This window comes from Schistocerca piceifrons, chromosome 2 (genome assembly GCF_021461385.2).
Source record: "Schistocerca piceifrons isolate TAMUIC-IGC-003096 chromosome 2, iqSchPice1.1, whole genome shotgun sequence".
Taxonomy (NCBI): domain Eukaryota; kingdom Metazoa; phylum Arthropoda; class Insecta; order Orthoptera; family Acrididae; genus Schistocerca; species Schistocerca piceifrons.
Window position 1 is genome coordinate 1,025,444,303 of NC_060139.1, and position 12,482 is coordinate 1,025,456,784.

Consider the following 12,482-nt stretch of genomic DNA (forward strand, 5'->3'; position numbering starts at 1 on the left):
TTTGGCAGTGAGCTGTCATTGAAATCCTTGTCAAAGAGAAAAAAAATGAACCTTAAGACTTCAGCCTGCACATGGTCATTTGCGCACAGGTGACAGCAGTGTTATGACTTGTATGAAGTACATCAAAGATGGCAACACAAGCACGCAAGATGAGCTCTGCAGCAGTATCCCTCAAACAGTTTCCATGATACTCAACACATGACTTGAAGAGCTCTTGGACAAAAGACACGTCACCTGTCAATGAAATCTCAACCAAATTTGCAACACAAATACTGCTGTGCAGGGAATGATTAGTAAACTGAGTTATCAAGAAGTATTTAATGACTGTAAGCTACAAAGCTCACAGACTCATAGCCCAAAACTGGAATGTCCAATACGGAATACCAATATTATGAGGAGGAAAGATTGCTAGCCAACCACATAGTAGAGGTGCTGAGTTGCAGTCAGGCACAATCAAAATATCTTTTCACTGTGATTGCTGCAACTCAATATGCCTCTATATGGTGAGTAGTAAACAAAACATCAAAATAACGAATGGCATGATTTGGATTAGCCATAAGAAAAGAGCAGGAAGAGAGTGATCTACTGGGAAAATATGGACTGTCTTCTGTGATGCAGATGGTTGCATTCTGGTTGATTTTCTGGAACCTGGCCACATCATAAATGCTGTCCAATACATCTAAACATCTCTGAAGCTCCATCGAGCATTGTAGACAAAAAGAACAAACTGCAGCCTCATATGCGTCCTAATACTGCTTGTGTCACCATGGGAAAAATTAAGAATTTTGACGGGGAAAGTCTTCTGCATCATCACTACAATCCTGACTTGGCATGCTCTGGCTACCATGTTTTCACTTCTATGGAAGAATAGCTATGAGGTCAATGCTGTAAGATAATGAAGGATCTTGCGGAGCCAGTGTCTTCCTGGTGAAACAGCGATTAATAAAATATGTACAATAACACCAGACGCATATATATATGGATCAACACGAAGTATATAAATATTGGCCAAGTGTGAGTATAACTCACACTCTGATGTTTCCATTCTAACTTAATTATGTATGTAGATAGTGCATCCATCCCGGGAGTCGAGAATCTCAATTATTTTTGCCTGTTATTGATATCGATAGTGACATGATAATACTGGCATGATATTGGTCCTCGGAATTCTAGAACTTTCAAGAACATTTTGATTTTGAAGTTTTACAGTTAAACTTTTAGTTTAATTTCAGATTTGATGTTGTAATTTTTGCATTTACTTTATTAATTCTGGAGCCATGTTAACATGCTACACTAATTAGCACCACAATTATTTAAACTTTCTTAAAATTCGCTGCTGAGTAGTCTTTGAGTTAGAGGAATCAAAGTTCAAAGATCAGTGAGTGTAATTTTTTGTGATCCTATGTGCTCAAACATCATTTAAGTTATTAAATTATAATAATAAAAGTAATTTAATCATGATAGAAACTGAGTAATAGATACTGACACTTGACAAACCACAAGGAATTTTGAAATTTAACCAAAGGATTAAATTCCCACTGAAACTAAAAGTAGCTATTTTACTAATAGATATCTCCCCCCCCCCCCCCATTAATATCTTTAAGGTGAGAGTAATTAGGTATTTACAAAACCGGAGCACCTTCTCGATTATCTTCACTCATAATCAGATGAGACTGCAGTCAAACCCACTCACACAGAAGCTTAAATTTTTTTACACTGTCATGGGACCTTTGACCAGAGTATGTGACATACATTTCAACAGTTTATGTCTATTCATTCCTGAGAAAAATTATCTTGACAAATGGACACACAGACAGTTAATGCATGACAAATTAATATTTTTTTCATGAGACAATTACAAAATAACAGTTTTCGGACTTTTTCCTTTACTTGTACTATAAAACCTTGCTTCTTGCCACATTTCATGATTCTAGGTCAACAGGAAGTACCCTATAGGTTTTGATGAGTGAGTTTGCAAGTATCAAAATATTTGACACAAATGGCTTTTTTTTATTGCACTAACTTAGAAGCTTTACTTTTTACACTGCTAAGGGATCTTACCTATTCCTGAGATAAAGGTGTCTTAATAGTTGGACAGACAACAAAGTGGTCCCATAAGGTTGGTTGGTTGGTTGGTTGTTTGGGGAAGGAGACCAGACAGCGTGGTCATCGGTCTCATCGGATTAGGGAAGAATGGGGAAGGAAGTCGGCCGTGCCCTTTTTTTCAGAGGAACCATCCCGGCATTTGCCTGGAGTGATTTAGGGAAATCACGGAAAACCTAAATCAGGATGGCCGGACCCGGGATTGAACCGTCGTCCTCCCGAATGCGAGTCCAGTGTCTAACCACTGCGCCACTTCGCTCGGTGGTCCCATAAGGGTTCTGTTTTTACTGACTGTGGTACGGAGCACTAAAAATGGTGCACACATTCCAAAACAAATGTGTCTAACATGATTTTATAATAATCAGTGGTTTCACAATTTAAAATGTTGTAGTTTCAAGATACACTATCAATGTTCACTGAGGAATAAAAACTCATCAACTAAATATGCAATAGAAAAACATACTGGAAGCAAAACAAAGCCAAAGAGGAAGTGTTAATTCTAACACTGACTAAAAAGCAGTTTTTGCCCATATGGGAACACATTTACCACAAAGTTGTAGTGAAGAAATCATCATCAATGAAACAAGAAGTGTGATCTAAATGGTGACAAACATATATGTGATACTACAAGTAGCCATAAGTACCATTATCCATAGATCACCGAGCGATAAATATGCACACAAAATAAACAGTTGAACCAGAGAAGAGAGTAATACACTAGCAACAATATTTGTAGATCCAAATCACTTCAAAACCACAGACTGTTTACCACAGGGTGGTCTGTGTTTGAACAATTTAAGGTCTATAGAATTCAGCCAGATGTTTATCGACATCTGCAAAAATTAAAAATACTAAGGGGAATTTAATGTGAGTAGTGGGGGTGACAAGTTGCCTGATGAAATAACAAGTGAAAATATTATAAGAAAAGCTGTACTTAAAAGTATAAGTGAATGTACATTTTTTCATGAACATAAACATTTATGGCCTACATATAAAACATGTAAATAGCAGGGAGGTAAAAACTATTGAGTGTTAAGCTATTAATTTATGTCAGAAGGGAGAAATATTACAGTTTTTCCTTGAAAGAACATAGCCTAAAGAAATCCTGTATCAAAATGCTTAATAAATTAGAGAACTATATTGCAGGTAAGAGCCTTTGAGGAGTAAGAAAATTCATGGAGGTTGCTGCATACTTATTAAAATTTCTTTGACATTTAAAGACAAATGATTTTAATTTTCTCTATCGTGAACATACAATATATTTTCTTTGAAAGTTGCTGTTTGGAATTAGAGGGGCAAAAATATTGAAATAATTTTGACATATAGAACCCAGGTAAACAAATAACAAAAATATTTCTATTTAAACTCAGGAATCTCTTAAAGACACCAACGATAAAGAAGAAGATAAGGATTAGATAGCTGCTGATTTTAATATAAGCATAATAAATGAATCCAGTAAATCTGCACAATTTATTAACGTGATTCAAGTATTTGATTTCAAGCTAAACTTCACAGAAGTCACAAGAGAGAGTAGGTGAACTACAACTTGTATAAATGCTATTCTGACAAGTTACAAATTTCATGATACAAGAAAATTCGATGTTTGTTTAGGGATTTCTGATCATTTTGTATTGGTTCGGGCCTATGAAATATAAAGACACAAGCAGACGTGTCTGTATGTGTGGATGGATATGTGCGTGTGTGCGAGTGTATACCTGTCCTTTTTTCCCCCTAAGGTAAGTCTTTCCGCTCCCGGGATTGGAATGACTCCTTACCCTCTCCCTTAAAACCCACTTGCTTTCGTCTTCCCCTCTCCTTCCCTCTTTCCTGATGAGGCAACAGTTTGTTGCGAAAGCTTGAATTTTGTGTGTATGTTTGTGTTTGTTTGTGTGTCTATCGACCTGCCAGCACTTTCGTTCAGTAAGTCACCTCATCTTTGTTTTTATATATAATTTTTCCCACATGGAATGTTTCCTTCTATTATATATATATATATAATCTTGTTCTCTCATGATTAGCAGAAGTAAACTGGCTATTGGCACAGCAGAAGTAAACTTGCCATTGGCACACTGTAGAACAAGCCCTAAAAACTCCAGCAGATTTCTTGAAAGCTTTATTGCATGTTTTTAACAAAACATCCCCCCCCCCCACCCGTTGTCTGCCATAAAAAATAAGTAAACTAAAATGGATAACTACTGGAATAAAAGTGTCTAGAACTAGAAATAGAAATTTACACAACGAACTGTAAAGTAATACAACTGTAGAATTATGAACTAAGTAAAACAGAATAAAACTATATGTAGATGGGTGATAAAGACAGCAAAAGAAATGGTACACAAAAAGTTCATTCTGAATCATACAAATCATAACTCAGAGGCACAGAATAAATGATACAATCTAAACTAAACAACTGACAATCCACAGATCTCCAAAATTAAGTCAGGTGACAAGTTCATTGAAAACCCTTCAGAAATAACAGAGCATTAGAATGAATGAATCAAAATCAGATGCTGATTTAAGTGACTATCTAGGTAATGTCCCTATCTTCAGTTAGCACGGAAGTTCTAACTAAACATAAAATTGCAGTTAAATGTGTAGAAAAAGCAGTATTATCTTTAAAAAATAAAACTTCAACTGAATGGGATGAAATAACCTCCAGAGTAATTAAAACAGTTCCTAGTATACTATGAAGACCCCAAATCATAACAATTAATCAGTCATTTGAAGAAATATGTTTCGTAGGTGCTCTAAAGGCTGTTATTCAAGAAGGGTCATCCCAACCAGCAGTTCACTTCCCAAACTTTACAAAAGTATTCGAAAAAATTTTATAGCACAATCTAATGTTGGCATATCAGACTAGCTTTGTGACTGGACTGAAGAGTTTCTAGCAACTAGAACACAACATGTCATTTTCAATGAAAAGATATCTTCAGACATAGAAATAACTTTGAGCACACTCCACAGCGGTGTTACAGTGTATTCCTTCACACAATATCCGCAAATGGCCAAAAGGATAACGTCGTAAGTTCCATGAGGGTGTTGTGGACAGAGATGTTGTATTGCTAGAAAATTGTAGAGATGATTAGATGGTTGATTTTGGGGAAGCGACCAAACCGTGAGGTCACCGGTCCATGATCTAGGATGGCAGAAATATGGGAGGAACAACACAAACAGCACTGGCCAGTCAAGGGGAAGGGATAATCATGCAAAACGTACGGGCAGCAGGAAGAGGAAAGAAGAGGAGGGGGGTGGATGGAAATGGGAAGAGCAGTGGTGCCTCAGAAACGATACATATGATGGGGCAACAGCACTGCCACCGAACCCAACATCCACACTGTATTACACCAGGGCATATACGTGAACAAGGAAGAAAAATTCCCTGATTTCCCGGTTAAAAATACACTTTCTGCCAGGTAAAAACACACTTTTTCCATGTTAAGTGACAGTAAATTTTCCCTTATTAATCCTTTATACACGAGCGTAGAATTTCCCAGCACTTTAGAAAATGAAATGCAGAGAAAAAGACACGTTTTGGAAATATCTTTTATGTGCAGCAACATGTGCATTGCGTATTTTTGTATTACGAAAGTATACATTGGAATTCCACCAAACACCACATGTTACTTTCCGAATCATTGAAATTAAGATTCCGATGTATTTCTGTAAGCCAGTCATGTTCATGTCATGTGATCTCGGCAGCCGATGACAGCGGATATTCAGAGCATAGGACACGTGATGTAGTCAGTCAACAGCAACATCACTGTTACGTAGCATGAACACACAAACAGGGAACGTTAATAGTTTAAATTAATATACATAGTGTTGCTACAAGAAAAGCAAAGCTTTCACATATAATATTGGTCTCTAAGGTTAATCACCTGCAAGAGCAGCTCAGATTTCGCATGTAATGTTGATCTTATTTGTGCATGTTACACTTTAAAATATATCACTCAAATGTGCCAGCAAAATTTTTAATAATGACATAAATGTCGGATCAGGGTTCAAAATTCTTCTAAATGGCTCGTCATCAAAGAGCGGATGTTTAAATGAGATTCAAACGCTCTGTGATTTAAGAAATTCATGGTACATTCTCGCACGTAATTCAACTAATGTAAAAGTATATTCACTTTGAAAGTAACGCTTTTCAAACCACCATTCACAATATTTTCCCGCGACCTATTAGAAATTGGTTCGTTTCGGCAGTTGCCAGAGAGCGCAGATAACAGGCGACATCGTGCTTGCGCAGCTACCATGATGCAGGAAGCCCTTATGTATGTACGTGTAAAACAATACATTATGTCACAAAAGAAACAAGACCTCAGTGGATACTCCAAGAGCATCAGAATTTCTTGAACCATACTAAAATGTGTACATTTAATGTGCATACTTGAAGTGCATATTCATATGTCCAGATTCCCAATGAAGTAGACCTTGACTTGATATTAAGCTTTTCGGTGTGGTTTTCGGGATGTAAATTTTCTTGGAGCACCAGTACTGTATTATATCATGTTTGGTTCTTTATTATGGCATAATGCCATATGTGCTAGAAGATGAAAATGTGCACTTGAAATGCAGCAAACAGTTGAAACTAGCCTGTACTGTGGAATTAAAAATTTCGTTTCAAATACATTGACTGCCTCTGTGGATAAGGTTGATAAAAGTCAAATGTCTTTAGCAAACAGACAAAAATAACTTCATTGTTCTGCAAGGTGATTAATGCTTGACAGTCAGAAAGGTGGAAATAAAATAAAATCTGAAACAAATGACATATTTTAGCCTGCCGTAATTATGTGAATGTATTTTAATTCACTTGATAGCACCCTGCCACAGATATCTGTTTTGTTTTCATCTGATGTGAGAGTAAACGAAGGGGAAACAGCAAAATTGCTAAATGTAAACACGGGTCACGTGGAGACTACCCACAATAACTCTGACTGCTCTGCGCATCAACCTCGGATCTACGATATTTGTGAAATGGGTCAATACTAAGAAAATCGAATTCTCAAAAATATATTCATCTTATAGCGCACATCTTTCTGAAAAGTCTGAAACATAAAAAATATATGTTCGAAGAAATGTAAGACCTGTTACTTGGTCTTAAGTGTGTCAAAGTGCAGTGCCACGCCTCTTCACAAAGCATTATTCTATCGCATATCACTGTATTTCGCTCTGTGGAATTGAAACGTGTATATTTTGTAATGGATGCCATCAAACTATATTCAAGACAGTGGAAATTGAAACGCCCTGTGATGCCTCTCCTGCTCTCAGTCGGTCGGTTTGACATCCTACACCCCCCCCCCCCCCCCTTTCTTTTTTCTTTAAAAAAAAATCTCACAATAAATAGCAGATGGGATCATTTATAAGCGGGAGAACAAGAACTCTTCAGAAAATTTGCACTCTTTATTAGCTAATAACTTGCTGTTGTGTGTGACATAAAATGAAACATGTGGTACATAAAACCAATAAAGAAAAGAGACAAGCAAGAAAGTACACATTTCTTCAATCCTTAGCTCTTAGCATTTTTTTCTCTCTAATCTTGCTACACCTTTACATGGCATGCTTTCCTTTCTGCAAAAGAATCTATTACTTCAAAGCTCGTCAAACGTTTCGCTACATGAAAAATCGAAATGTTGTTATCTAATACGGAAAAAGCTGTTAACACAAATAATACCTAAGACTGGTGTGGTTTTTGATCTGACTACATCTATTATGTCACTGTCTGCTAGATAAAACAAAATATGCCTCTCTAATATTGGAGCAATTTTGTAAGACACACCAAATAAACGAGACTATTTTGGCACAAATGGTCATTTTTATAATATGACAGAATACAGTTCACGAAGTGCCAATATCAAATGCCTATTAGGCCTACTACAAGCGAAAGGCTTTATGTTAGGAAATAGTTTCACATTTCATTCATACGCACCAGATTCTCAAACATAAGATCGAAAAGTAGTATTAAAATTTTTTTTATATAAATTTGGAATCTTCTTATTCTTCCATAATTTGCGTGATGTCCCCGTTTCTTCTCCTTCCTTGTTCTAACAAACAATCTTGTCATCACCAATTCTGCAGCTATTCCTGCCATTGTCAAAATTTGTTCGCTGAGTAATTTCACTAACCCTGCCAGAATCACAGGTTTAGTATCCCGCGATTGTCTTCCGGTTAGGAATTATTAAACATTTGTACAACACGTTTTCCGCGTTACTTCCAGAATAGAACTGAAGTGGCTGCTAGCCTGGGACTGTGCAACTGGTCCTTACTATTGTAGCGATCTGGCCAAAAATTTTCTGTCAAAATTTCATTTTCTTGGGTACACTGAGAAGATAGTACAAAATATTTCTCACCTGTTATTTCTGTCAGTCGTTTATTTCCATTATGGTAGTCTGAATCTATGGATTTCACTAGTAATTATAACAACACTGATCATTCGCAAACCCAATCAACCACATAATCAGACAGCGATTGGCATTCATCCATTCAGCTTTACTCCGCTCATCTCGTACAGCCCCGTCCCCTTTTGTTTGCGGAACGTTTATTTCTAGATGCGACGAGGATTCCCCTGACAGACACATCAAATATACTATGCACGCTTTCAAAAATCAACTTATGATTCATACAGAAATCAACTTAAAACGTGTTAAAAAATGTTCAAAAAGCCACAGGGAAGCGTTTCAAAATCATATGGATAATCGATAGACAAACGTGTGCTGGATGCTAGGCGCTTTGTGAAACAAGTATTTTTTTTCCCTTGAGAATATGAATTTGGCGCCCCCTTTCCCCCGGTAGCATCTAGCTGCTTGCTGCAACTGCTTGCACAGCCAATAGTCACATTCCTGTAGCCAGAAGCGGGAGAAACTACTGCTCAAACGCGACTCAACTGCGCATGCGCATGAGCCTACTGATAACTGCTAAAACGAAATCTAATGTAAACAGTCGTGACTTCATGTTCATTGGAAGCAATTTGTTGTTATGAAGCATTGCATAGTCTTTCTAAAGCCTTTGACACATTTTGCTGTTGGCAGATGCTTGCATGAGAACTGTATGTCGTCGTATATGGCGCATTTCCTTTCAAATTTAAGTTTTTTTTTTTTTTTTTCTCTCTCTTTAAGTTTTATTGTTGAAGTATTATTCCGCAGTACGGTGATACAGTAATATCTTCGATTACAGTAATGTCTCTGGGATACACTCCATACACACTTTGACGACATGCTTCATTAATAATAACACCAACAGAACACAGAGACACCATTTGTCAACTGCAGACTTCAAGAACTTCTAGTTAAACAAGTGTGAGTAGACAATTGTTGGTGTATGGTGGAAGACAACAATCAGACTTGTATAGGCTTGCAGATGCAATTGTTAGCCTGCTGATACAATTACCACAGCATTGTTTCAACAAATAATCATTACCTAGTGTTATGTGGTGTGTTACATTATGCAATTAGTATACTTTATTTAATTAGCCTACCAGATATCACACTTAAAAAGCGTATTTTTGGCTCGTGTTTGTAATATTTTTTCCATCACTTCCAATTGAATCTCAAAGTTGGAATTTATACTGAAGTTTGATATAATAAAGGTCTATTAACTGTGAAATTTTCAGATTTTTATCTGGTCCCCCAACAGAGATATTGCAGGCCACAAAATGGAAAAATTAAAAAAAATACAGTTTTTAAAATTATGTATTTTTTACAGTGTACGCTGCTCACCATTGATACTCTACAAAAAGTAACTCTACTATACAGTGTAATAGCAGAAAAAATATTAAACCTGAGAAATTAATGTTTCTTTGGAAAACTACTGTTCAAAAATTGAGTTTTTTTAATTTGTGGCTGATAACTTTGTACTATTAAAAATATATTAAAGAATACATTCAGCTAAGTGATGATGATGTTAATTTGTAGTGCAAAGTGCGTTGAACTAAATGCATTTTATCTGAAAGGTGTAGGACAATCCACTACTGAATAATTGTAAAAAATGTAGATGCTCTCTAATACGAAAAAACGCATGCAGCCTGGAACAAATATGGAGGCCATTTAAAAATAATAAACAATAAATTTTTTAAAAAAATATTTTTGTGGCTACTAAACATTGGGGAATTTACCCACAAAATATAAAATTTTTCTGAGATGGTCAAACAACCAGTGCTGGACCACCTGATATGGATTATGACCCATAGGTCCAGATGAGAATAGGTGTGCATCGAGTCGAAAAGGAACGTCGGTGCTCCTGTGTTAAGGCAGAAGAGGTTAAGTTGATTGAGAAGGTCGAGTGCACCTCTCCGACAGGGGATGGTGTGCATTAAAGTCACCGAGTAGCAGAAATGGTTGCAGTAGCTGCTCAGTAAGCTTGAGGAAGTCTGCCCTGCTGACATCGAAAGGCAGAGGGGTATAAATGATACAAAGATAAAATGTCAAGTGAGGAAGGAAAAGGCGAACTGCAACAGCTTGAAGATGGGTAGACAGGGAGGAAGAGTCGACTGTGAACGTCATCCCATATGAGCACCACAACTCCCCCACGAGATGGAATGCCAACCTCGAGGGGTCACAGTCGTGAGGACGCAGTTTTGTATCCTGAAGGCAGAGTGCAAGTGGACGCTGTGATTCTAAAAGCAACCTTAAATCCTCTTTGTTCAATCGAAAGTCACGGACATTCCATTGGAGGAGAGTCATCGCGAGGAAAAAAGGAAGGGGTGTCACCTCAGTAGCTGCCAAGAGCCAGCTTGCGAATGCTTGCTGCTACAGGGGACAGAGGCAGGAGGATGCTGCTCCACGAGGTGCACAGAAGTGTCGGCCTGCAGAGTCCGACGCAGAGAAATGGTCGGTGATGCGTACTGGCGACACTGAGGCCAGCTGGGTGGAGGTATCACGTGCCAACATTGCTGAAGAGGACCTACGAGTCAGCGAAGGAGAAGACCATTTGCGTTTGTTGGATTTCTTTGAGCCTTTCCTGTTAGCAGAGGAAGACTTGGGTGTTGGTTGGATGGAGGGACATAGGAAGTCTTCACACGAGTACCCCTTCTGTCCTTTTTGGCCTGGCGGTTGTGGAGCTGGTGACTTAGCCCTGTGAGGTGAGTGTCGGATGGCTAGTTGCACAGCTGGACGAGCGATGGTGAAGCCACCATGACACTGGGTGATTTCACAACCTCAGAGCTGAATTTGAGGTCACATGTCAGCGTGGCCATGTCCTTCATGGAGCAATATGTAGCAAGAACAGTAATATAAGTGCTAGATGGTGGAACGCAGGGTTTGCAACTAGCCAATAACTTGCAAGTGACAGGGTAAGGAACTTTTCCCTTTACCCGGATCTCCTGGACAGCCAACTCATCAAGATACATGGGACAATCTTGAGATGAGGTGACATGGTCACCATTGCAGTTGATACAGTGGGGAGAAGGAAGTGGACACTTGCCCTTTTGTGCATCCCTACCACAGGCTACACATTTGGCCGGGTGTTGACAAGACATTTGAGTGTGGTTGAAATAATGACACTGTTAGCAGTGCATCAGGTTCGGAATGTACAATCGGATGTTGATAACCTCATAGCCTGCCTTGATCTTGGATGGAAGCACCACTCTATCGAAGGTGAGAAAAATAGGTCGCATGTGGGCCTTGATCTTGGATGGAAGCACCACTCTATCGAAGGTGAGAAAAATAGGTCGCATGTGGGCACTAAGGAGGCATCCAATCGATGAAAATGACACCCTGATCAGAGCGGTATGCTTGGATTTTGGCCTTGGTCAGACTGTCAAGCAGCCTATTGTAAATAACACTACAGGAAGAGTTCTATGGGCATCGACACAAACAGGACGGCCATGGAGAAGCAAAGTAGCAAGCAGTATCATCTGCTGGCCAGTCTGATGGTGGCCATACATGTTGACAGACAGTAGACTGTGTGGTTGCTCTCACAGGGGCCCTGCCTTTGAGGGGGAAGGAATAGGCATGCGATCTACAAACTAAGCTGCAGCAATTGTGCTGCTTTACATGATGCTGCACCTAGCAGCCCTATCCTGTCCCCAACACGTCCCTGCACATTCCCATAGGCTGCACTGGCATTTCCTCTGCAACTCATCCTTGCCCCCACTATCCACTTCAGCTAGAAAATGTCAGACACGGTTGCAGTCAGGGCTTAGTATCAGAGATAACAGTGACAGGGTGTGTGTGTGTGTTTTCTACTTCTGAAGCTGGACTTTGTACAAAACAGGGTGTATACGCGGACAAGGAAAAAAAACTCCTGGATTTTTCCTGGATGTCCCAGTTAAAATACTTTCATATTACAAAAGTATAAATTCGAATTCCACCAAACACAGTACATTAGTTTCCGAAGTGTTGAAATCGAGATTGTAATGCCCTTTTGTAAGTCAATCATAGCTCATG

The 12,482-nt window shown here is 38.5% G+C and overlaps 1 protein-coding gene across 1 annotated transcript in view; it reads right to left on the minus strand.

Moving 5' to 3' along the window:
- The window catches only part of LOC124777614 (mitogen-activated protein kinase kinase kinase 7-like), a 157,388-nt gene that overhangs the window by 119,501 nt on the left and 25,405 nt on the right, over positions 1-12,482 (minus strand). The gene's annotated exons all lie outside the window — the stretch shown is intronic.